Source organism: Pseudophryne corroboree, chromosome 5 (assembly GCF_028390025.1).
Source record: "Pseudophryne corroboree isolate aPseCor3 chromosome 5, aPseCor3.hap2, whole genome shotgun sequence".
Classification (NCBI taxonomy): domain Eukaryota; kingdom Metazoa; phylum Chordata; class Amphibia; order Anura; family Myobatrachidae; genus Pseudophryne; species Pseudophryne corroboree.
The window spans coordinates 57,522,320-57,547,027 of NC_086448.1; the positions used below are offsets into that span (position 1 = coordinate 57,522,320).

General features: G+C 47.0%; 1 long non-coding RNA gene across 1 annotated transcript in view; it reads right to left on the reverse strand.

The window, feature by feature from the left end:
* Window positions 1-465: 465 nt before the first annotated feature.
* LOC134927175 (uncharacterized) overlaps window positions 466-24,708 on the reverse strand; it is a 326,054-nt gene continuing 301,811 nt past the window's right edge. The window contains exon 4 of the long non-coding RNA XR_010177572.1: window positions 466-2,429. This is a non-coding gene — a long non-coding RNA (uncharacterized LOC134927175). The remainder of the gene's footprint in view (window positions 2,430-24,708) is intronic.

The window sequence follows — 24,708 nt, forward strand, 5'->3', positions numbered from 1 at the left end:
CCGGGGGTGTCAACTCACCGTTTTCTGGGAGTGTCCAGGAAAACGCAGGTGTGTCCGGCCGTTTCCAGGGAGGGATCCTGCTGTCAGCTCCTGGCCGGATCGTCGCAGCGGCTGAGTAAGTCCTGAGCTGTGCAGAGACTGCACAAACGTTTTGTTTGTGCAGCTCTCTGCATAAGCGAATGCACCACTGCAAAGGCATTACCCCCGCCCCTGTAGGCGGCGATTACCTGGTCGCAGCACTGCATAAAATAGCCTGCGTGCGACCAGGTCTGAATTAGGCCCTGTGTACACACACTACACAGGGCTTCAGCATGCGAATGCAATCCTACCAGCGTTCCCTGCTGAATTAGGCCCTGAGTCCTTCCCATGCTGCACCGGCAAGGTCAGGAGACTGCTACCGGAATTCACACAAGTGTCTACAACAGGTTCTTCTGCAGTCACAATAATGAAACAAAAATAGACAAATTGCTTAGACAAACAATAACTTTATTAAAGATATGGAAAGATATTTCACCCAAGAAAAACAACTGATAATAACATCATCCGCAAACTTTTATCTTCTGTCTTGTGATTGTAAAATAAATTTAGGGGCTTGTGTCTTATGTATCAGGGTTTTCCCCGGATAAACACTGTAACAAAACACATTTTGCATTTCTTGCATCCAATTTAATGGGTTACTGTAGCAGGGCTAAAGACTTTTTAAATATTTTTTTTTAAACCTTTTTTTTTTTTTTTTTTTTTGCATTAATGTTTTAATGGAAAAAAAATAATAATACGGTTTATTATAGTAGTACTGTGAAACATTACTATGTACCAGAAACCTTGTTCAGCCATGTTTAAATGCTTTCTAACATCAACAATCCTAAGTTATTAGGCTTTGATCTTATTTATTTTACATCTTTTTTTTATTGCTTATTATTCCTATTATATCTAAATATACAGTATGTAGACATACTAAACATATTAAAGCATAAAAAGTACTCTCAGAGACATCTCAACAGGACTGAAGCTTTTGCATTGAAATAAACATGGGGTATTTCTCTCTGTGTTGCCTCTTTAATGTGTTGGAGTTGTTTAAGGTTGAGAATTTTACTTGTGTTTTCTCCTGTCCTATAGGATTGTTAGGGGGAGGAGTTTGTGGAGTCTTAGCTGATGCTAGGTGGATTTAATACCTTTCTGATCTGGTTCACCCTCTCCAGGGCTGGCGACAGGGTAGGGGGGGTCAAAGGGGACAACTGTACCGGGCCCCAAGGGTCAGAGTGGCCCCAAGGATATTCTGCACAGTCATATTTGCCTACTTTACCTGCTGTGCGGTGTTCGGATCTGGATACTGGGGAGTGCAGCGCAGGGGGGGGTCTCTCCCCGGGGTAAGAGTGGATCGGTGAGGGGATACAGGACTTTGGGATGAGGTGGGGGAGCTGGGAATGCAGCATGGAGCAATTGGGGAGAGACAAACTGTGGGGTGTGTGGGAGGAAGGAGAGAGGGAGACTCAGACTGTGGTGTCTGGTGTGTGTGTGTGGGGGGGAAAGGAGATATATAAATATATATATATATTTATATAAGTGTATAGATATATAAATAAATATATATTTATTAACAGCTTTTTATATAGCGCAGAAAATTCCGTTGCACTTTAATATATATAAATGTATATATATAATCCGAGGGGGCCCCAGGGATATCACTGTACGGGGCCCCAAGATTTCTGTTGCCGGCCCTGACCCTCCCACCCTGGTTCAGCTCACGCAGAGACCACAAGCAACAAGAATGTGGAATAATACCGGGGGGGATTCCCTTAGAATAGGCTTTTTTTAGGAAGTCACGGGGCTCTAATGAAAGGCCCAATCCTAAACTGACCCTTTCTCCACTAGCAGGGAGAGGGGCTGCCTACCAAACTCCAGGGGGGAGATGGATACAGGGCACGGACTACAGCTTTCTAAAACGGAGTTTAGAATGTATCATCAACACAGGAGTGCTGCTCATTAGTAGATCGCTCATCAACCATGTGGATTTATTTGGTCACCAGAAGCCAGCAGAATAGAATGTGAAGTAATTGTGAGATGTGTATATTAATAATAAATATATGTGACCTTTCTATTTGCTGATCAGTATCATTCTACACCCTGAGTTACTTGTGTCACTGTAACCATTCAGTAATTACCCGGACAGCACAGTAATTGCTCAGGGCTGATTTGACGTTTGCTTTGGTTGCCAGGGACAACTGTACAGTGCTCTAAGCAATGTTACTGTAATATGTACTCCTTGCAGCCACGGTGATGGACAGTCCCCGTACTATGACCCACTGTCACTAATCGTAAGCACACCTGACATCATCTTCAGCGATACTTTGAAGCCAGGATCTCCATGGTCATCTGCATCATATGCTTGTTAGAGAATGATGGACATCAACCGTCAGTCAGGTTCCAAACTGGAAGAAATAGAAACCAATTTAGGCGTTTGAGCGTCATTTCATACAGAGACACCACAATCTTCCTGCGTAAGTATGATAGGAGTCTCAAGCCACTACTGTGTGCCCACTATGTACAGTATCTCTCAGACTTCCTGCTGACCTTCATTCTCCACCCATATTATAACACTGCACTTGTTCCACAAAGCCCTACCATGACCAACACTGTCACAAGAGGGGAACTGTCCCCCACAAGATCAGTGCATTTGTTTCCTGATATACTCTGTGCTGCTGTGAGCAACTGGACTGGATCCAAGTTGCTCTATCCTTTGCAAATTCAAAATGTGGGACTTTGCTGCGGAGCAGGAACTGAAGCAGGAAAATACCAAAGTACTCGGACCCTAATCTAACACACCTTGGAAACAGCTGATAAGTCTTGACAGTAATTTATTTGAGTTAGTACAACTACAAAGAGTAACAAAAAAGTAAATACATACTGTATAGGGAAATAATTTGGATATCTTTTATTGCAGGTAATAGTTATTTAAAGAGACACAGGCCCTCATTCCGAGTTGTTCGCTCGCAAGCTGCTTTTAGCAGCATTGCACACGCTAAGCCGCCGCCTACTGGGAGTGAATCTTAGCATAGCAGAATTGCGAACGAAAGATTCTCAAAATTGCGAATAGAAATTTCTTAGCAGTTTCTGAGTAGCTCGACACTTACTCTGCCACTGCGATCAGTTTAGTCAGTTTCGTTCCTGGTTTGACGTCACAAACACTCCCAGCGTTCGCACAGACACTCCCCCGTTTCTCCAGCCACTCCCGCGTTTTTCCCAGAAACGGCAGCGTTTTTTCACACACACCCATAAAACGGTCAGTTTCCGCCCAGAAACACCCACTTCCTGTCAATCACACTACGATCACCAGAACGAAGAAAATGCCTCGTAATGCTGTGAGTAAAATACCTAACTGTTGAGTAAAATAACTAAGCTCATGCGCTCTGCGAACATTGCGCATGCGCAGTAAGCGACTAATCGCAAAATAGAGAAAATCGGCAACGAGCGAACAACTCGGAATGAGGGCCTATAACAATTAGCCAATCACTTAAAGCAAATGTAAAGGTTTTACTGATCATTTTTATTTGACAGTATTCTTGAAAAGGAATTTTCTACAGGATGTCAATTATTCTATGTTAATTCTACAGAACTGTGGGGCTAATTCAGACCTGTTCACTAGGGTGCGATCAGGTAGTCGCCGCCTACAGGGGGAGGGTATTGTGTGTGTGCAGGGGTGCGATCGCATGTGCAGGAGAGCTGCACAAACGTGAGTTTGTGCAGTCTCTGCACAGTCCAGGACTCACTCTTCCAGTGCGATGATCGGGGCCGGAGCTGACGTCAGAAACCCTCCCTCCAAACGCCTGATCCCGTCTGTGTTTTTCTGGACACTCCTCTAAAACGGTCAGTTGCCACCCACAAACGGGCTCTCCCTGTCAGTCTCCTTGCGATCGCCCGTGCGATCGCTTTTTTTGCACCATCCCGTCGCTGCGGCCCCTCGCGCCTGCGCATTGCATGCGCAGTTCAGACCTGATCGCCAGCTGTGCGAAAACGCACATCAGCGAGCGGGTCTGAATCGGCCCCTGTATTGCTTGTGGAGTGGGCGCATTGTGATAAATATATAGAGAAGATATTTTATCCAACACATCAATTATTAAAGGCCACTGGCCGGATGAAAAAGAATCTCAAGCAATGGTGAAACGCGTATTTGAAGGAGGTGCTTGGTTGCGGGTTGACTTGATCTATGGAAGCCCTTTTGTTTTCAGGGAGAAAACACGCTCCCAAATATGAAAAAAAAACAACAACGTTGAAAACATTGCAAAGAGTTTAGCAGATTGTAGAATTATCTGTGAACATAATAAACTGAGTAAAATCATAGACTGGTTACGTGTTTGATACTATCTGCAGCGATAAAAAAACAAAAACCTTTTTAGTCCTCCTGTACAGTATAAGATGCCAAAACCTCTGTGACGCATCAATAATATCCTGAGAGAAGAATGAGAAGTATCTGGCAGGATTTAATATGACTGCATTTTTACAGTAAATCTTTAGTAACCCTAGCTGCTGAATAACCTCTCGGGTCCCCTCTTGGGCCCTGACGCACTATTACGACCATTAAAATGTCTCATAAAAAATGCAGGGCTGCTATCGGAAGGAAAGAGTGGTTTATTATTAAAACAACTCATTTATGGCTGGAAAGTCCGACTTCGCAGAATTGAACAATGAGCTCTCTGCAGTGATATTTTTGGGAACAGTATGGAATATTCACTATGTTCATTGGAGCTAGTTATTATATGATATTTTGGGAGATTTACTATGAGCAGTGCATGGATGAACAGCACGCCAACCCGCATTATCCTGGTATATTTTTTCTGCCAGCGAGATGTGTAAGTATGCCCGATCGAACGAGCCTGCATGACTGCGCTTAAACAGAGCGCGCAACTTACGAACGGGCACCGCAGAGCAAGACACTGAAAATGCCCCTTTGTGTGATGGGCGAGCCATGGTCAATGATAAATAAGCCTATCAACCTATCAGAGGGGTGGGCATTGTGCCTGAGAAAACCAAGGTAGGGGCACTAAAATATTCAGGTATAGCCTTTTGACGAAGGCACAGGGAGAGATCTGTTGTAACTGAAACCACAAATTCTTGTGTTGAGAATCAGGCATACAGTATACGCAGGGCTGGGATTAGGGTTAGCCACAGCAGGCATCTGCCTAGGGTGCCGAGTGGCCTGTGGCATTATATACATTTGTATTCTGCTGGAGTAGCAATAACATTCCCTGTTTTTCCATAGATTCTGCGGGTGTGTGAACACAGAGAATGCCAATACTGTGGCTGCACAGCTTTACTAAACTTACTACATTTTCCTGACCCATAGGACTTTATACAGAAACCCTCTTACAATGTATTACCATGTTATCTGTGCTTAGATAATTGCAGTATTACTGTCTTCTGACATACCGTACAAGCTCCCAGTAGGTGAGCACAGTTCAGAGATCTGCACTAGCATATTCCTGTTATTATATGCACTGCCTGGGGCCCAGTTACCTAAGCATGATTCTGCATTTAGATCTCGCTGAGCACTGGAGATGGGCACTAGGGACGGAGCTGGAGATTACTGGGTCAGGATTTAATGCCCAGCAATCATTGTACGTCGGGAGAACAAACTGCCATCTGACATGTATGTCCATAGTTTACGACGTTAAAGGGACACATTTAAAAGCCTATTCACAAGGTGTGCGGGTGAGGTGAGTGCAAGCAGTCATGCAGTGATATTTATGTTATTTCTCAATGGTTCTACTTTGCCCAAGGGGAATGTTTGACGTTCTTCCAGACTGAAGCCGGAAAGAGCGTTCCAAAAATCAGTAGGCAAAATGCCAGAAGGTGCGCTCTCTAATTCAGTTATTCTATGACCTTATCTCATGCACTCTCACATCTTGTGGTTTTGTATTGTCATGATAATGGGTGCACCAGGATTATAGCATCCCTTGGTATAAGGCCACGTGTCCACTGGTAATTTCCATGCTTGTCAAATGCATCTGACATGTAGTTTTACAAGCATTAGGGAGATCACTGTAGGTGTTCCAAAAGAGAGGAGAAGAAGAAGAAGAAGAAGAAGAAGAAGAAGAAGAAGAAATTAAAACACTAGAACACAATGTGGCAACATTCAAATTTATTATTTCTAGTGTCATGCACATCTATATGTCATTTAACCAGTGAAAAATAAGATTTTACTTACCGGTAAATCTATTTCTCGTAGTCCGTAGAGGATGCTGGGGACTCCGTAAGGACCATGGGGATTATACCAAAGCTCCCAAACGGGCGGGAGAGTGCGGATGACTCTGCAGCACTGATTGAGCAAACAGGAGGTCCTCCTCAGCCAGGGTATCAAACTTATAGAACTTTGCAAAGGTGTTTGTCCCCGCCCAAGTAGCTGCTCGGCACAACTGTAATGCCGAGACCCCTCGGGCAGCCGCCCAAGAAGAGCCCACTTTCCTAGTGGAGTGGGCCTTAACCGATTTCGGTAACGGCAATCCTCCCGTAGAATGCGCCTGCTGAATCGTGTTACAGATGCAGCGAGCAATAGTCTGCTTTGAAGCAGGGGCGCCAACCTTGTTGGCCGCATACAGAACAAACAAAGCTTCAGTCTTCCTGATCCGAGCCGTTCTGGTCACATAAATCTTCAAAGCCCTGACTACATCCAGGGACTCGGAATCATCCAAGTCCCTTGTAGCCACAGGCACGACAATAGGTTGGTTCACATGAAAAGATGAGACCACTTTTGGCAGAAAGTGAGGACGAGTCCTCAACTCTGCCCTATCCACGTGAAAAACCAAGTATGGGCTTCTATGCGATAAAGCCGCCAATTCTGAAACACGTCTCGCCGAAGCTAACGCCAACATCATGACCACTTTCCACGTGAGGTATTTCAACTCCACAGTTTTAAGTGGTTCAAACCAAGGTGACTTGAGGAACGTAACACCACGTTAAGATCGCAAGGCGCCACCGGAGGCACAAAGGGAGGCTGAATATGCAGCACCCCCTTCACAAAAGTCTGTACCTCAGGAAGAGAGGCTAATTCTCTTTGAAAGAAAATGGATAAGGCCGAAATCTGAACCTTTATGGACCCTAATTTTAGGCCCAAGGTCACTCCTGTTTGAAGGAAGTGAAGTAGACGGCCCAAATGGAACTCCTCCGTAGGAGCAGCTCTGGCCTCACACCAAGAAACATATTTCCGCCATATACGGTGATAATGTTTCAACGTCACGTCTTTCCTAGCCTTGATCAGGGTAGGAATGACTTCCTCCGGAATTCCTTTTTCCGCTAGGATTCGGCGTTCAACCGCCATGCCGTCAAACGCAGCCGCGGTAAGTCTTGGAACAGACAGGGCCCCTGCTGCAGCAGGTCCTGCCTTAGAGGAAGAGGCCACGGATCTTCTGTGAGCAACTCTTGCAGTTCCGGATACCAAGTCCTCCGTGGCCAATCTGGAACAATGAGGATTGTTCTGACCCTGTTTATTCTTACAATTCTCAACACCTTGGGTATGAGAGGAAGAGGAGGAAACACATAGACCGATCTGAACACCCAAGGTGTCACCAGAGCGTCTACCGCTACCGCCTGAGGGTCTCTTGACCTGGCGCAAAACCGCTTTAGCTTTTTGTTGAGACTGGACGCCATCATGTCTATTTGAGGCAGGCCCCACCGATCCGCGATCTGTGCAAAGACTTCTTGATGAAGTCCCCACTCCCCCGGATGCAGGTCGTGCCTGCTGAGGAAGTCCGCCTCCCAGTTGTCCACCCCCGGGATGAACACCGCTGACAGCGCGCTTACATGGCCTTCCGCCCAGCGTAGAATCCTGGTCGCTTCTGCCATGGCCACTCTGCTCCTTGTTCCGCCTTGGCGGTTTATATGAGCCACTGCCGTGTATATGGCCCTCAACTCCAGGACGTTGATGTGGAGACAAGTCTCCAGGCTTGACCAGAGACCTTGGAAATTTCTTCCCAGTGCCACTGCTCCCCAGCCTCGGAGGCTTGCGTCCGTGGTCACCAGGACCCAGTCCTGAATGCCGAACCTGCGACCCTCTAGAAGGTGAGCACTGTTCAGCCACCACAGGAGAGATACCCTGGTCCTGGGAGACAGGGTGATCCTTTGATGCATTTGTAAATGGGACCCGGCCACTTGTCCAAGAGGTCCCATTGAAAAGTCCTCGCGTGGAATCTGCCGAAAGGGATGGCTTCGTATGAAGCCACCATCTTCCCCAGGACCCGCGTGCACTGATGCACTGAAACCTTCTTTGGTTTCAATAGGTTCCTGACCATGGTCATGAGTTCCTGAACCTTTTCGATCGGAAGAAAACCCTTTTTCTGGTCTGTGTCTAGGATCAGGCCCAGAAAGGTCAGACGCGTTGTAGGAACTAGCTGGGACTTCGGTATATTGAGAATCCAGCCGTGTAGCTGCAACGTCTTCATGGATAGAGACACGCTGTCCAGCAACTTCTCCCGAGATCTCGCCTTTATTAGGAGATCGTCCAAGTATGGGATAATTGTGACCCCCTGCCTGCGCAGGAGCACCATCATTTCCGCCATTACCTTGGTGAAAACCCTCGGGGCCGTGGAAAGCCCAAACGGCAACGTCTGAAATTGGTAGTGACAGTCCTGCACTGCAAATCTCAGGAACGCCTGATGGGGGGGGGGGAATATTGGAACATGAAGGTATGCATCCTTTATGTCCAGGGACACCATCCAATCCCCCCCCTCCAGGCTGGCGATGACCGCCCGGAGTGATTCCATTTTGAACTTGAACCTTTTCAAGTACAAGTTCAGAGATTTCAGGTTTAAAATGGGCCTGACCGAACCGTCCGGTTTCGGGACCACAAACAGGGTTGAATAATATCCCTCTCCCTGCTGGAGATGAGGAACTGTGACAATCACCTGTTGAACATACAATTTTTGGATTGCTGTCAACACTGACTCCCTCTCTGACGGGGAAGTCGGCAGAGCCGATTTGAAAAACCGGCGAGGAGGCAAGTCTTCGAATTCTAGCCTGTATCCCTGAGCAACAATCTCTACTGCCCAGGGATCCACCTGCGATTGAACCCAGACGTGGCTGAAAAACCGAAGACGAGCCTCCACCAGATCTGCCTCCCCCGGGAAGCCCCAGCGTCATGCGGTGGACTTTGCAGACGCAGGGGAGGACTTCTGCTCTTGGGAACTAGCTGTGTGCAGCTTCTTTCCCCTGCCTTTTCCTCTGGTAACAAAGGACGATCCCCGTACCTTCTTGTTTTATTGGAACAAAAGGACTGCATTTGATAATGAGGTGCCTTCTTAGTATGCTGCGGGAGGACATAAGGTAAGAAATTCGACTTACCAGCCGTAGCCGTAGAGACAAGGTCCGAGAGGCCGTCTCCAAACAACTCCTCCCCCTTGTATGGCAAGGACTCCATGTGCCGCTTAGAATCGGCATCTCCCGTCCACGGCCGGGTCCACAGGAGTCGCCTAGCAGAAATAGACATAGCATTTATTCTGGAGCTTAATAAACAAATGTCTCTCTGAGCATCTCTCATATACAAGGCAGCATCTCTGATATGCTCTATGGTCATTTGAATGGCATCCCTATCTAAGGTGTCAATCTCCGCAGATAAGGAATCTGCCCATGCCACAACCGCATTACAAACCCAGGCCGACGCCATAGCCGGTCTAGCAATAGTACCGGAGTGAGTGTAAATGTGCTTCAAGGTAATTTCCTGCCTGCGATCAACCGGTTCCTTGAGGGAAGCCGCATCCTGAGAAGGCAGTGCCACCTTTTTGGACAAGCGTGTCAGCGCCTTGTCCACCTTTGGTGAAGATTCCCAGCGTATTCTATCAGTTTGTGGAAAAGGATACGCCATAAGAATCCTTTTGGGAACTTGTGGTCTCCTATCTGGAGAGTCCCAAGCCTTTTCGCACAATTCACTTAATTCGGGATGCGGTCAACATCCCGCTGGACGGGATCCCGGCGGTCGAAATCCCGACGCCGGAATCCCGACCGCCACAATCCCGACCGCCACAATCCCGACATATTCTCCCTCCGTGGGTGTCCACGACACCCATAGAGGGAGAATATAATAGTGTGCCAAGCGTAGCGAGTCATCGTGCCCGCAGTGTGGCGAGCGAAGCGAGCCCGCAAGGGGCTGCGTTCCGCTCGCCACCCCTGTCGGGATTGTGTGGTCGGGATTCTGGCGTCGGTATATCGACCGCCGGGATCCCGTCCAGCGGGATTACGTACTGATCCCCTTAATTCAAATGATGATGGAAAAGTGACTTCAGGCTTTTTCTCTTTATACATGTGTACCCTCGTGTCAGTAATATGCAAAACCTCTTTAATGGCCATAATCATGTACCGAATACCTTTTGCCACCTTCGGCTGTAATTTTGTATCTTCATAGACGACACTAGAGTCAGAATCTGTGTCGGTATCTGTGTCATCGATCTGGGATATGGTACGCTTCTGAGACCCCGACGGGCCTGGCGCCACAGGGACAGGCATGGACTGGGTACCTGACTGATCCCTAGCTTCTGCCTTGTCTAACCTTTTATGCAAAAGATTGACATTTGCATTCAAGACATTCAGCATATCCACCCATTCCGGTGTTGGCGGTGCCGACGGCGACCTGACATTCAAACACTCCCCCTCCACAGTAAGCGAGCCTTCCTCGTCAAACATGTCGACACACGCGTACCGACACACTTCACACACACAAAGGGAACCCCTTTTCTGAAAACAGTATCCCTGTCAAGGCCCTTTGGAGAGACAGAGAGAGAGTATGCTAGCACACATCCCAGCGCAATAACCCTGGAGACCAACACAAAATGTTTTCCCCAGCAGCGCTGTGTAATTATGTAAACCGCCAATTATGTGCCCCCCCCCCTCTCTTTTAAGCACCCTTTCACCGTGTGTAAGCAGGGGAGAGTCCGGGGAGCTTCCTCTCAGCAGTGCTGTGGAGAGAAAATGGCGCTGGTGAGTGCTGAGGGAGAAGCCCCGCCCCCTCGGCGGCGGGCTTCTGTCCCGCTCAAACTTAGTAAAATATGGCGGGGGCTCTTTTATATACATGTACAGAGCCCACCTGTACATGTATATAGTCTTTTTGCCATGCAGAGATTTATATTGCTGCCCAGGGCGCCCCCCCCCCCCCCCCCCCCCTGCACCCTTACAGTGACCGGAGTGTGTGAGGTGTATGGGAGCAATGACGCACAGCTGCGGTGCTGTGCGTTACCTCAGTGAAGCTGAAGGCTTCTGCCGCCTGAGACGTCTTCTGACTTCTGTACTTCTGGCTCTGTGAGGAGAACGGCGGCGTGGCTCCGGGGGTGGACGCCCAGTAAGAACCTGCGTTCACCCCCTCTGGAGCTAATGGTGTCCAGTAGCCGAGGAAGCAGAGCCTATCTTTGACAAGAAGGTCTGCTCCTCTCTCCTCAGTCCCTCGATGCAGGGAGCCTGTTGCCAGCAGTGCTCCCTGTGAAAAAGTAGTAAAAAGTAGAAAGAAAAATCCAAACAAAAATGCTTTCAGGCAGAGAACTCTGGAGAGCTCTCTGCAGTGCACCCATCTTGCTCTGGGCACAGTGTAAAACTGAGGTCTGGAGGAGGGGCATGGAGTGCACACCCAGAATCCAAAGCTTTCTTAAAGTGCCCTATCTCCTGCGGAGCCCGTCTATTCCCCATGGTCCTTACGGAGTCCCCAGCATCCTCAAGGACGTTAGAGAAAACATGTAAGAAGAAGTCAGTGGGAATGAGACGCACGGCACTGGAACCCTCTGCCAATCCATACGTGCTGACTTTTTATCCAACCCCATGGGAGATGAAGGAGGGGGGAGACGCAGGCGGGAGGTGCAGGGGGTGTGGTGACAGGAATTGCATCAGTGTAGTCCCGTCTCCCACTGTCTAGTGCCACGATTTGTGGTCTGTAAATCCGGGGGGGAGGAAGGTTTATAATGATATTGGGAAAGTGGATGCAAAGAAGGTTTGTCTACTTGAGAGAGTCTGCTACAGCTCCCTGAGATTCGGGAGTCTCCTGAACATCCCATCCTAGTAAGCAAGTGGAATGTCCAGGCATTAATCTGTTAGTATACTCTGTATTGCACAATGCGCTGATCTGGAAGTCTGAATGGACACTATTATAAATAGATCTCTATAGATCCTTCTATTATTATGAACTTTACCGCCAACTAATTACCTACAGCATGTTTTTCCTGATGAAAGAGTTGTTTCACGAAACGCGTCAAATTTACTGCTGTTATTGAAGTGTCGAGAGAGATCTGTCATTTTATCTAATAAAGATTTTGTGAAGGACTCTGACTGATCAGAATGGATCCTAATAGGAGTATATTGTTACTCCAAAACAATTAAAATGTCCCTGTCATCGATGTAGGGAAGGATTCCATTTTTATATATGTGGATTTACCAACCGATACACATAACATTTCACATGGATAACTACCTACAGATGTGTCCTCATACATTATTGCTGCACTCGCACCAATTAGCCCCTGTCCGGGCGCCAGATCCCATGTGACTCTGCTAGCCAAGGCCGGAACTACCATAGGTGGAGTCAGTGCAGCTGCTATGGGGCCCAGAGCTGAGAGCGGCCCACCTTCCCTGTCACAGTTACATGTGTTATATACAGGGTGTAGCTACCATAGGTGCAGGGAGTGCAGCTGCTATGGGGCCCAGAGCTGAGAGCGGCCCACCTTCCCTGTCACAGTTACATGTGTTATATACAGGGTGTAGCTACCATAGGTGCAGGGAGTGCAGCTGCTATGGGGCCCAGAGCTGAGAGGGGCCCACCTTCCCTGTCACAGTTACATGTGTTATATACAGGGTGTAGCTACCATAGGTGCAGTCAGTGCAGCTGCTATGGGGCCCAGAGCTGAGAGCGGCCCACCTTCCCTGTCACAGTTACATGTGTTATATACAGGGTGTAGCTACCATAAGTGCAGGGAGTGCAGCTGCTATGGGGCCAAGAGCTGAGTGGAACCAACCTTCCCTGTCACAGTTACATGTGTTATATACATTTTTCGCCATTGGGTGGTACAAAGGGGTCCTTTCAAACTTTTCCTTGGGGCCTGTAATATATCTAGGTATGCCCCTGGACCTGCTCATTGTAGTGTGGTATAAAATGAACTGGAGGGCATTATAATGTTATATAATATGAACCGGGGCACTGTACTGAGGTACAATATGAACAGGAAGCACTATATACCATAATGTGAATTGGGGGTACTGTGCGGCATAATGTGTATTGGCAGCTCTGAAATGTGACATACGGTAGGGTGAACCTTAGCACTACTACGATTCATAAAAGAAAGTAGGGCACTACTGTGGGGCATAACATTAAATAAGGCTCTACTATGGGTCAGAAAATTAACTAGGGCACTATTATAGGGCATAAAATGTTACAACTGCTGCAAAGAAGTGTCTCTCTAGAAGCACTGGGACAGGGGCCCCTTCAAAATGTTGCTATGGGGCCCACAAAGTTCTGGCTACGCCCCTGCTGCTAGCACTGGCTGTCTTCTTTTTACTTGGAAATGCTAATAGCACGCACTGGGATTCTGTGCTGAATAATTTAATATGCAACACTTGTATATCAGTGTGCGACTGAATCTGAATCTGTATATGAAGTGCTACGATTCAGCGTCCATGTTTTCTTTGTGCTTCATATACAGACTCAGTCACACACACAGATATACAAGTGTTGCATATTACAAGTGTTGCACACTAGCAGAGGTGCACGCGACCTGGCGGCTCACTCGCGCCAGGCGGCTCATGCTAGACGGCGTATTGATGCTAGTTGTATGAAGCTAATTTTCCTTTCTACTTGGTGCTTTCACCTTCTCCCTCGCTGGATCCTGTGGTACTGTAGCAGAGATAAGCTGCACCCTTAAACCACTAAAAGAGTTAATGCTTTCGTGAGTAATTTTGCGGTCACGGATGAGTTCTGAAAATGATTTATAAAAAAAAAAAAAAGAAGACGAATGTAATTGTAAAGATCGGCTGATATAATAAAGGAAAGATGACAGATGTTACAGGAATGTGAAATCAGTCCCTTATATATGTGTATACAGTGGATAGTAATGACAGAAAACATAAACAAAGCACCCACAGATAAAACATTGCTCATTACGCAAACCTGGGGCTTTGGCTTTCTCAGATGTGCTTCATCATGAATGCACAGGGGTGGCGAGTTATAGGGATGCATGCAGACGACTTGCCATGACTGCAATGTGTGTACAGCGCATTTCGCCGTGTGATGGTGCCCTAATACAGACACACATCATCCTTTCAATGCTATATGTAATATTTATGATACACAAGCCCCCCCCCCCCCCCATTCCTGGGTCTGACTGTGACAGTGGACTTACAGGCACATTCCTCAGTTACATTACAGCTCTCCAGCTATTGATGTGCCTAATCCCACTGCTGACACTCATCAGGTTAAAAGCAGCACACCTACACATCAGAGAGCGCAGACATGAATCCCACAAGTAGAAAGCAGTATTAGCAAAGCATCTGAAGAGCAAAGGAGCAATCAAGCCGCTTCTTTCACCCATCTGAGCTGTAACAAGAACAGCATTGTTGTTCCACCCAGTCCTGAGGGCACGAGACATCAGAGAAAGTGACGGTTCTGAGGACACATTCATAGAGGTAAACCTGCAGCCATACTCACTGTACAGGGAGAACCTCAAATAAGACAGAATAAAAGTCACACACCGCAACTTTAATTATAAATACTACCACCTACTCACAGCGGAAACCGCCACATTGCGGTCAGTACCAATAACAATAAGAAAATAATCTATGTATTCACTAGTTGTCAGTGACATTGAAGGGATTTCCATGTTGGACAATCCTGGCATAGTGTTACCTTAAAGGAGCAATCCTACACAGGTTTATTATTATTATTTAAATAGCAAGTTAAGAACTTATCCTCCAATACATTGTCATCTCCTTTTCAATATCTCTCTGGAGGGTAAACAATAATGGCTGCTCTTAGTGATGCAGAGTTGGAGAGGTGGTGGAGGTGAGCGAATAATGTAACAATGCACAGGCTGCACACAAAACACAATGTCTGGCTGTCAGACGAAGACATAATCAGTCTGCTAAACGTGGAATCGGTATGATATGCCGACAATGTCGGCAGTGTGATGCCAAGCAGAGTATCCAACAAGGTAGTAGTGTTAAAGCATAGTAACCGTGTTGGCACTATAACATAACGGCAAACCATCATGTTTAAAATGGTAATGCTCTACCTAACACTAGTATCATGTCGGCATATGATATTATGCTGCCGACAAGCTGATTGTCGCAATTGTGACTGCCGTCCAATGAAATACCTCCTGCTGCACAGACACAGGCTCTCAGAATTAAAGCATTTCATGTGAAGGCAGAGGGGGGAGTGGATATGACAGTTACAACATAGCTCAGAGAGGCAATCCAAAGCCCCTCTGCTCACTAAATTACGTTCCTTGTGACTGCAGTTGACATTGCAGTCCATTACACTGCGAATATGCAGAATTACCTAATCATTAATAGCAGTCTGAAGTAACAAATTTAAGGAAGGAATTAATGGGATTGGTGCTTAAGTAAAGAGGCGACTCACACTGTGACTTAAGGTGCTGAAGATGCTGCATGGCCGTGCGTAGGAAAGTTCTGCAGCTAATCTGATCATCTATATATTAACACCAGCACAGATTGGTAATGTACGGCTCTTGTGATACTAGCGCGGGAAGATGGCGGTGCTATACGTGCTTCTGAATGAAATAGATCTCATCCGTCCCCAGTGAGATTATCTGCCAACATTGTTAGGCTAACATACAGATAAGCAGCTGTGACAAGTAGACGGGAAGACAAGATACAGAACTGATATTCTTCACAGCTTTGGAAAATGACTTTCAGCAGAAGGATTTGTCTTTCTCTCGAGTTGCATGAGCCAGTTATCAGGAGGTTTTGTAATAGTCTAGAGGAGCCAAAGGTATAATCTCCTAGTATCAGTTAGTACCTGCAGCTGTCAGCAACAGGCAGTGAGTCAGAGCATGGAAACGGCTTTACTCTGTGTCTCTCACATTCTCCACAACTGCAAGCCGGAGAAACACCCAAAATCTACCCACCGGCAATTGTGCAGAACACAAAGACTCAGCGGAGGATCTTTACCATGCAGCTTTCTGTAGAATACCACAAGTTCTCCCCCCATCCAAAAAGTTTATCACCCAGGGTACGGAGTTCACAAAACGTGGTGTATCCCCCTACGCAGTGTCGGACTGGGGCATGAAGGGCCCACCGGGGAAATGCAGTAGTAGGGGCCCCTTGTTTAGGGGTGTGGTCAGCCACCCCAGAGATTTTGGCTAGAGTGCATTAGCATCTTGATGAATATATATAGTAAATACTGATAGTGCATGCATGATAGACATATGTATAACTCAAGTGCATATTAGGGATGTCCATCGACCATCGATGAGTCAAAATAATCGATGGTCTATGACCGATGTTGAATACTTTTACCATCGATGGGGGAGAACCAGATGGTCTTCCACCATCGATGGCTCAGTGCTACCGAATTTTTTATTTTTTTTCTTCAAAGTGTCATGTACAGAGATTAGCCCCACCCCCTGACACCCGCAAAGCCAAGCCCCCAGGCTCTGATTGGCCCACAGTTCACTTTACAATAATGCAGGGACAACCATTGATGTGTAAAACCATTGATGGTTTCCTTACAGATAGTTTTACACCATCGAGGTTATCCATGAATGGTACCAGCAGTGGGGCCCAACGGGGGTTTCCCCTATACCCCGGGGAGCTAGCCCGCACATGACCCCACGTGCGCGGTGTTGCTATGCTAGGTGTCTATTAGTGCACAGCGCGCTGCCAGTCTGATTCAAAAGACAGGTGCTATTGCATTCACATCTTACATGTACTCATCCAGGTATGGGACGGGTAGGGAACCCAGACTTTGCTGGCTAGGATCTTTTTTTTTTTTTTTTTTGTAATTAACCTCCCTCTCATTTCCCAGATCCTCAAATGCTTCTCATCCAGCTGTTGTTTTCTTTTGTGAATAGTAATTCTGGTTATCTGGTGTTTGATGTCAGCAATAGTTATTTCAGCTGTATCTCAGCAATCTCAGATTTGCACTGCCCATGCCTACAAACGGAATGCAATCACCAATGTAGAATTGTGCATATCTTGAGCCGTGGTTCCTTATTCAGGTTTGTTAGCAAACCAAAAAAGTTAGCAATTGAGTAAAACCATGGCCCTCATTCCGAGTTGTTCGCTCGCTAGCTGCTTTTACCAGCATTGCACACGCTAAGCCGCCGTCTACTGGGAGTGTATCTTAGCATAGCAGAATTGCGAACGCAAGATTAGCAGAATTGCGAATAGAAATTTCTTTGCAGTTTCTGAGTAGCTCGACACTTACTCTGCCACTGCGATCAGCTCAGTCAGTTTCGTTCCTGGTTTGACGTCACAAACACACCCAGCATACGCCCAGACACTCCCCCGTTTCTCCAGACACTCCCGCGTTTTTCTCAGAAACGGCTGCGTTTTTTCGCACACACCCATAAAACGGACAGTTTCCGCCCAGAAACACCCACTTCCTGTCAATCACACTCCGATCTCCAGAACGAAGAAATTTCTTCGTTAAGCCATGAGTAAAACACCAAACTTTTTAGCAAATTTACTCGGCGCAGGCGCACTGCGAACGTTGCGCATGCGCAGTTTGCGACTAATCGCACCGATGCGAAGAAAAATAACGAGCGAACAACTCGGAATGAGAGCCTATGTACACTGCAGGTGGGGCAGATGTAACATGTGCAGAGTTAGATTTGGGTGGGGTGTGTTCAAACGGACATGTAAATTGCAGTGTAATAATAAAGCAGCCAGTATTTACCCTGCACAGAAACAATATAACCCACCCAAATCTAACTCTCTCTGCACATGTTATCTCTGCCCCTCCTGCAGCGCATTGCTAACTTTCTTGGTTTGCTAAATAACTTGATTAAACCCCTTGGAGCAGTAACTGGCGTGCAGTAAGAATATATGCTTTTATGCCTGTTAGTTGTGGTATATTTTGTACCGGCTACAGGGCGCTGATGGCGGTCTCTTGGCGTGAACCAGGCAGGGGAAGACTGTATGTTACTGATGTGGAGCCGGACACATCTTGAGATCTGCACAGCGGGATCCCGGCCACCAGTATGCCAGCAGCGGGGCGAGCACTAGAAAGTCCCTTGCGGGCTCGCTGCGCTTGCTACAAAATCTATTCTCCCTCTATGAGTGTCGTGGACACCCACAGAGGGAGAAAAGCCTGTGGCGCTGGTATTCCGGGCGGCACCATTTCATCGCCTGTCAGGATTCCGCGTCGGCATTGTGACTGCCGGGATCCCGACAGGTGTTCTCGTGATCGCCTCCCCGCCTAACAACACCCTTAGGTCGACCATAAAGGAAGCACGAAATTGAAGTATAATATATTATATTATATAATATATATTTCCCCCAAACAACTTACTACCTATTGGGGCATATGAACGTAATATACATCTCAGTGGAAATTTCCTTTACTGTGGGGATCTGTACATAGAAAATCAAGAAATGAGGCATGTTGACATTAACCAGTCGACAGTCATCATGGTGACACTGACGAAATGTTGACATGATTACAATGTCGACAAAACTTCCCTGGTGGTCTAGTGGTGACTTTCTTGGTACAGCAGTTGCGACGGATCCTACGGTGTTTCCGACGATGAATATGTCTAACCCCTGACCCTCCCCCTAATTCCCAACCCTAACCAAGGTCAGCAGCAGCAGCACGGTTCTTCCTCCCTGGGCCCAGAGCAGCTGCCCTTCATCAGGTAGCGGAGGGACCCCCCAGATGACAAGATGACACCTATCCCCTGTGTGCACTGCGGCGGCAGGAGCTGACTGCGGCAGCTGGGGGACATGTCAGTGGCGGTGAGGGAACGCACTGCCGGGAGGACGCCATGCAATATCTGACTTTTTTTAAAGTCGGGATTGAGATTGTCAGAAAGGGGGCCAAAACCTGTCGGATTTGGCCCCGTCTCCGACAAAAGCACGCGGGTCGCGTCTATTTCGTGTTTTCCTGCAAGTCGGGAATTCCTGACTTGTCGGAAAAAAAGTGCCCTCTATGAATAGGTTCGGAACCCCTTCCGAAAGAAATCTGTCGGAAGCTGCCGTCTTTCCGACAAGACGGCAGCTTCCAACAGCTATTGAATACGGCCCTAAGCCTCCCTTCAGTGGCTAACTCTACCCTCCCCCAAGCAGCCTAACGCTAACCCTCCGCTGCCGAAGCCTAACTGGGCAGATGTATTAAGCCTGGAGAAGTGATAAAGCAGTGATAAGTGCACGGTGATAAGTAACGCACCAGCCAGTCAGCCTAACTGTTAATTTACATATTGGAGCTGATTGGCTGGTGCGTTATCACCTTGCACTTATCACTGCTTTATCACTTCTCCAGGCTTAATACATCTGCCTAGGGTAGTCTCCCTAGTACTCAATCCTATTCTCACTACTCCCAGTCTAAACACCCTCTAGTGCCCAACTCTAACCTCCTCTCTGGCATCCTAAGGCTGGGGCCACACATAGCGGGCAAGCGGGTCCTGCTGATTGGCCGCAAGGAGACTGCACATGGGCGCCTATGCAGGCGCCCACACATATGCGGCAGTCCCGCCGCCGCCGGATCCAACCGCAGCATGCTGCGGTCAGGCCAGATGACAGGACGGCAGTATTTCAATGAGGATACATACATTTCAATGTGTGTTCACACAGTGCAGCTGCGCGCTGTGCTCCATTGAAATCCCATGTGTCACTTGCTGGATCCTGTTCTGCGACATCCTGCAGAACAGGATCCGTGTGCACACAAAACCCCCTCCCGGCCAAGCGGGTCCTGTTCAGCGGGACCCGCTTGGCCACTATGTGTGGCCCCAGCCTTACCCTACCCATAGTGCAGGGAGACACTGGCTAGTACCAGAGCTAGATTGACACATAATATATGAGCCCAAGAGTTCATGTGGACATTATACACAGGTGCAGCAGTATATACATGTGGGCATTATACACAGGTGCAGCAGTATTATTTATTTATTATTTATTACCAGTTATTTATATAGCGCACACATATTCCGCAGCGCTTTACAGAGAATATTTGCCCATTCACATCAGTCCCTGCCCCAGTGGAGCTTACAATCTATATTCCCTACCACATATTCACGCTAGGGTTAATTTTGTTGGGAGCCAATTAACCTGCCAGTATATTTTTGGGATTGTGGGAGGAAACCGGAGTACCCGGAGGAAACCCACGCAAGTACGGGGAGAATATACAAACTCCACACAATTAGGGCCATGGTGGGAATCGAACCCATAACCTCAGTGCTGTGAGGCAGTAATGCTAACCATTACACCATCCGTATATACATGTGGGTATTATACACAGGTGCAGCAGTATATACATGTGGGTATTATACACAGGTGCAGCAGTATATACATGTGGGCATTATACACAGGTGCAGCAGTATATACATGTGGGCATTATACACAGGTGCAGCAGTATATACATGTGGGCATTATACACAGGTGCAGCAGTATATACATGTGGGTATTATACACAGGTGCAGCAGTATATACATGTGGACATTATACACAGGTGCAGCAGTATATACATGTGGGTATTATACACAGGTGCAGCAGTATATACATGTGGGCATTATACACAGGTGCAACAGTATATACATGTGGGTATTATACACAGGTGCAGCAGTATATACATGTGGGCATTATACACAGGTGCAGCAGTATATACATGTGGGTATTATACACAGGTGCAGCAGTATATACATGTGGGTATTATACACAAGTGCAGCAGTATATACATGTGGGCATTATACACAGGTGCAGCAGTATATACATGTGGGCATTATACACAGGTGCAGCAGTATATACATGTGGGCATTATACACAGGTGCAGCAGTATATACATGTGGGCATTATACACAGGTGCAGCAGTATATACATGTGGGCATTATACACAGGTGCAGCAGTATATACATGTGGGCATTATACACAGGTGCAGCAGTATATACATGTGGGCATTATACACAGGTGCAGCAGTGTATCCAGTATGCTAGAAATTTGACGAGCTTTGATTAGAGATGTGTGGAAAAGGCAGGCAGGGTGGAGTAAGGGGGGCACTGCCTCACCTGTCATAGACTTTCTACTTCAGAGTTTTGAGTATAACAATTATTAGAATAATACATAGAAGATATTTCTAACATTATCTATGTATTTTTCATATACTTTATACAGTCAAAACTCTGGCGTATACATTAGTATGACATCTAAGGCTCTGCCTCACCTGCATCTCCCCACCGCACGTCACTGCCCTAGTACCCAACCCTCTTCTCCCAACTTGTAGATCAGTGTGGACCATACGGCCAGAGCCACTCAATGCAGTTCAGGAGATACTAACCTGCAGGTGCTTCTCTCTGGCTACCAGCAGGCTGGTAGTACATGCTGGGTTCTGTAGTTCTACAGCATCTGTAGTGTAGAGCAACAAATGGCCTTCATCGGAGGACAATAGGGTGGAACCACATCTTATTTTGCTCCCTGCAGATGATGGATTTGGGATTTGTATAGAGCAATGAGAAAACCCAGGAGGTGACAGTAATGAGAATTGGACTCATGTGTCAAACTTGTATTTCTGTCCGTAATTAAATAAGTGCTTAGAGGAAGTGGCCTCGTTAATTTTATAACCATTCAAGCAGGAAGCAATTGCTAGTAACACAGTTACCAGAATTTGGGAGAAGACTGCTGCAGTTACGGACGTGTAATTCTATATTGGAGCTCTGTGGGAGAGGGGCACATTAATGGCTAGCGAGCAGGAATGACATGATAACACCTCCGTTCAAATTCTTTATTTCCACTTGTAATGTGACACTGTGAATGTTGCCGTTCAGCAACGCTCCGCATACAGATCAACTGTCTGAAGTGCTACGGTTTATGCTGGAAATCACTAAATAAATACATGTAAATAAGGAAACAACTGACTTGGAGGTCCCAACTAGGTGTGCCATTGTCCTGTAGCTACAGACGTGTCACCTGTCCTCCAATCTACGGAGTCTGCAATTTAGCCGCACCATGCAACTTTTTCTTAGAATATGCATCTTACTGTGCATACTATACTACTAGCACACGTACTACTACAGGTTGAGTATCCCTTATCCAAAATGCTTGGGACCAGAGGTATTTTGGATATCGGATTTTTCTGTATTTTGGAATAATTGCATAACATAATGAGATATCATGGTGATGGGACCTAAGTCTAAGCACAGAATGCATTTATGTTACATATACACCTTATACACACAGCCTGAAGGTCATTTTAGCCAATATTTTTTATAACTTTGTGCATTAAACAAAGTGTGTGTACATTCACACAATTCATTTATGTGTCATATACACCTTATACACACAGCCTGAAGTTCATTTAATACAATATGTTTAATAACTTTGTGTATTAAACAAAGTTTGTGTACATTGAGCCATCAGAAAACAAAGGTTTCACTATCTCACTCTCACTCAAAAAAGTCCGTATTTCGGAATATTTGGATATGGGATACTCAACCTGTACTACTACTATTATACTACTACTACCGCCGTGTCCATTCTGTATAGCCACAGGGCTACTCTTAAGCCCGATGGTCCTCGTTTTTGCGTATAGACTGCGAATGTGCACGCAACTGCGAGTGAACTTCTATTGCTGATATTAGCAGCTGTGAAACTTGCACTAGCAGTTCCGTTACTGTCTATCTCTGAATCAGTCCCTTAGAACATTATTGGTAAATTAAGATCCAAAATTGGTAATCTGTATGTAAACTGGTTAGAAAGGCAAAAGACAGAGGACCAGTGTGAGCGACTCCCGCCTGCATTGTTATACATAATGAGCTGCTTTATACCAATTAATTTGCTACGTAACATAATGATCTCTCGCACCGTACTTGGGGGGTCATTCCGAGTTGATAGTAGCTGTGCTAAATTTAGCACAGCTACGATCATCTTCCCTGACATGCGGGGGGCTAGCCCAGCACAGGACTAGCCCGCCCCGCATGTCAGTGCCGGCTCTCCCTCGCAGAAGTGCAAAGGCATCGCACAGCGGCGATGCCTTTGCACTTCAAGAGTAGCTCCCGACCAGCGCAGCTTTAGCGTGCTGGCCGGGAGCTACTCATTGCTCCCCGGGCCGCAGCAGCTGCGTGGGACGTCACGCAGCCGCTGCGGCCCGCCCCCCATTCGGTCCGGCCACGCCTGCGTTGGCCGGACCGCGCCTACGAAACGGCGGCCAAACGCTGCCGTTCCACTTCCCGCGCCCAGCGACCGCCTCTGCATGTCAATCAGGCAGAGGCGATCGTAGCGGTCCGACGGCCTTCTGGCATGTGCCGGCGCACTGTGGGGCCGGCGCATGCACAGTTCTGACCCGATCGCACCGCTGCAATAAACTGACCACCGTGGTACACACTTAGGGCCTGACCGAGAGGTGGACTCAATGAGTGACTTTATGTTACTGCGTATGCGTGATGGACCCTGAAACGTCCTACCATGCATGTCTCCAATTTGGCCCTAAGGGGACTGTTTACTAAGCCGTGGAGAGTGATAAAGTACCAGCCAATCAGCTCCTAACTGTCATTTTTCAAGCACAGCCTGTAACATGGCAGTTAGGATCTGATTGGCTGCTACTTCATCTCTCTCCAACGCTTAGTAACTAGACCCCTCTATTACTTAGGAGTTCTATGGAGGAAGATCACGTGGACGGAGATAAAGTGCCAGCCAATCAGCTCCTAACTGCCATGTTACAGGCTGTGCTTGGAAAATGACAGTTGGGAGCTCATTGGCTGGTACTTTATCTCTCTCCACTTTGTCTCTCTCCAAGGCTTAGTGCATAGACCACATAGTACTTAATTAGTGATTTATTACACTATTAATTAAGATGCAAAATTGGGGAAAATACTCCAGCATAAGCATTGCTTCCCGTGGCGTATGTCGTGCCAGTCATCTTGTGCAGTATGGCATAATAAGTACAGGTGTCGGAGGACACATCTGTAGCATCACTTGGCAGCTGTTCCACGTGGAAGTCAGTGTTAGGTAATGACTTATTGGAAGTTGGCTACAGAAAAAATAAAAGTTTGGGTAATGCACGGTTTATGGTTTTCTTTTACCCTTGTTCAAGAATTGCTGCCTCACTGTACTGTTGCGATGGCTGTTTTTGTGCGTTCTCATTTCTGTGGTATGAAATTAGACTGTAAGGGACTAATATGCTAGAACACACATTCTATGTACAACGCAGCAGTTTATGTGGGTGCCATAGACAAGGTAGGAAATAAAAGCTAGGCGGGGCTTGAAGGGACAATGGTGATATCAAGTTATGCCCACATCAATAAAACACAAAACAGCAGTGGTGTGATGAAGTAGTTTGGTGGCTGATTTCTTATCCATGAGGAACCAGTGATGCCGCTGCCTAGGAACCAGTGATGCTGCTGCCTAGGAACCAGTGATGCTGTTGCTTAGGAACCAGTGATGCCATTGCCTAGGAACCAGTGATACCATTGCCTAGGAACCAGTGATACCATTGCCTAGGAACCAGTGATGCTGCTGCCTAGGAACCAATGATACAGCTGCTTAGGAACCAGTGATGCCTTTGCCTAGGAACCAGTGATGCTGTTGCTT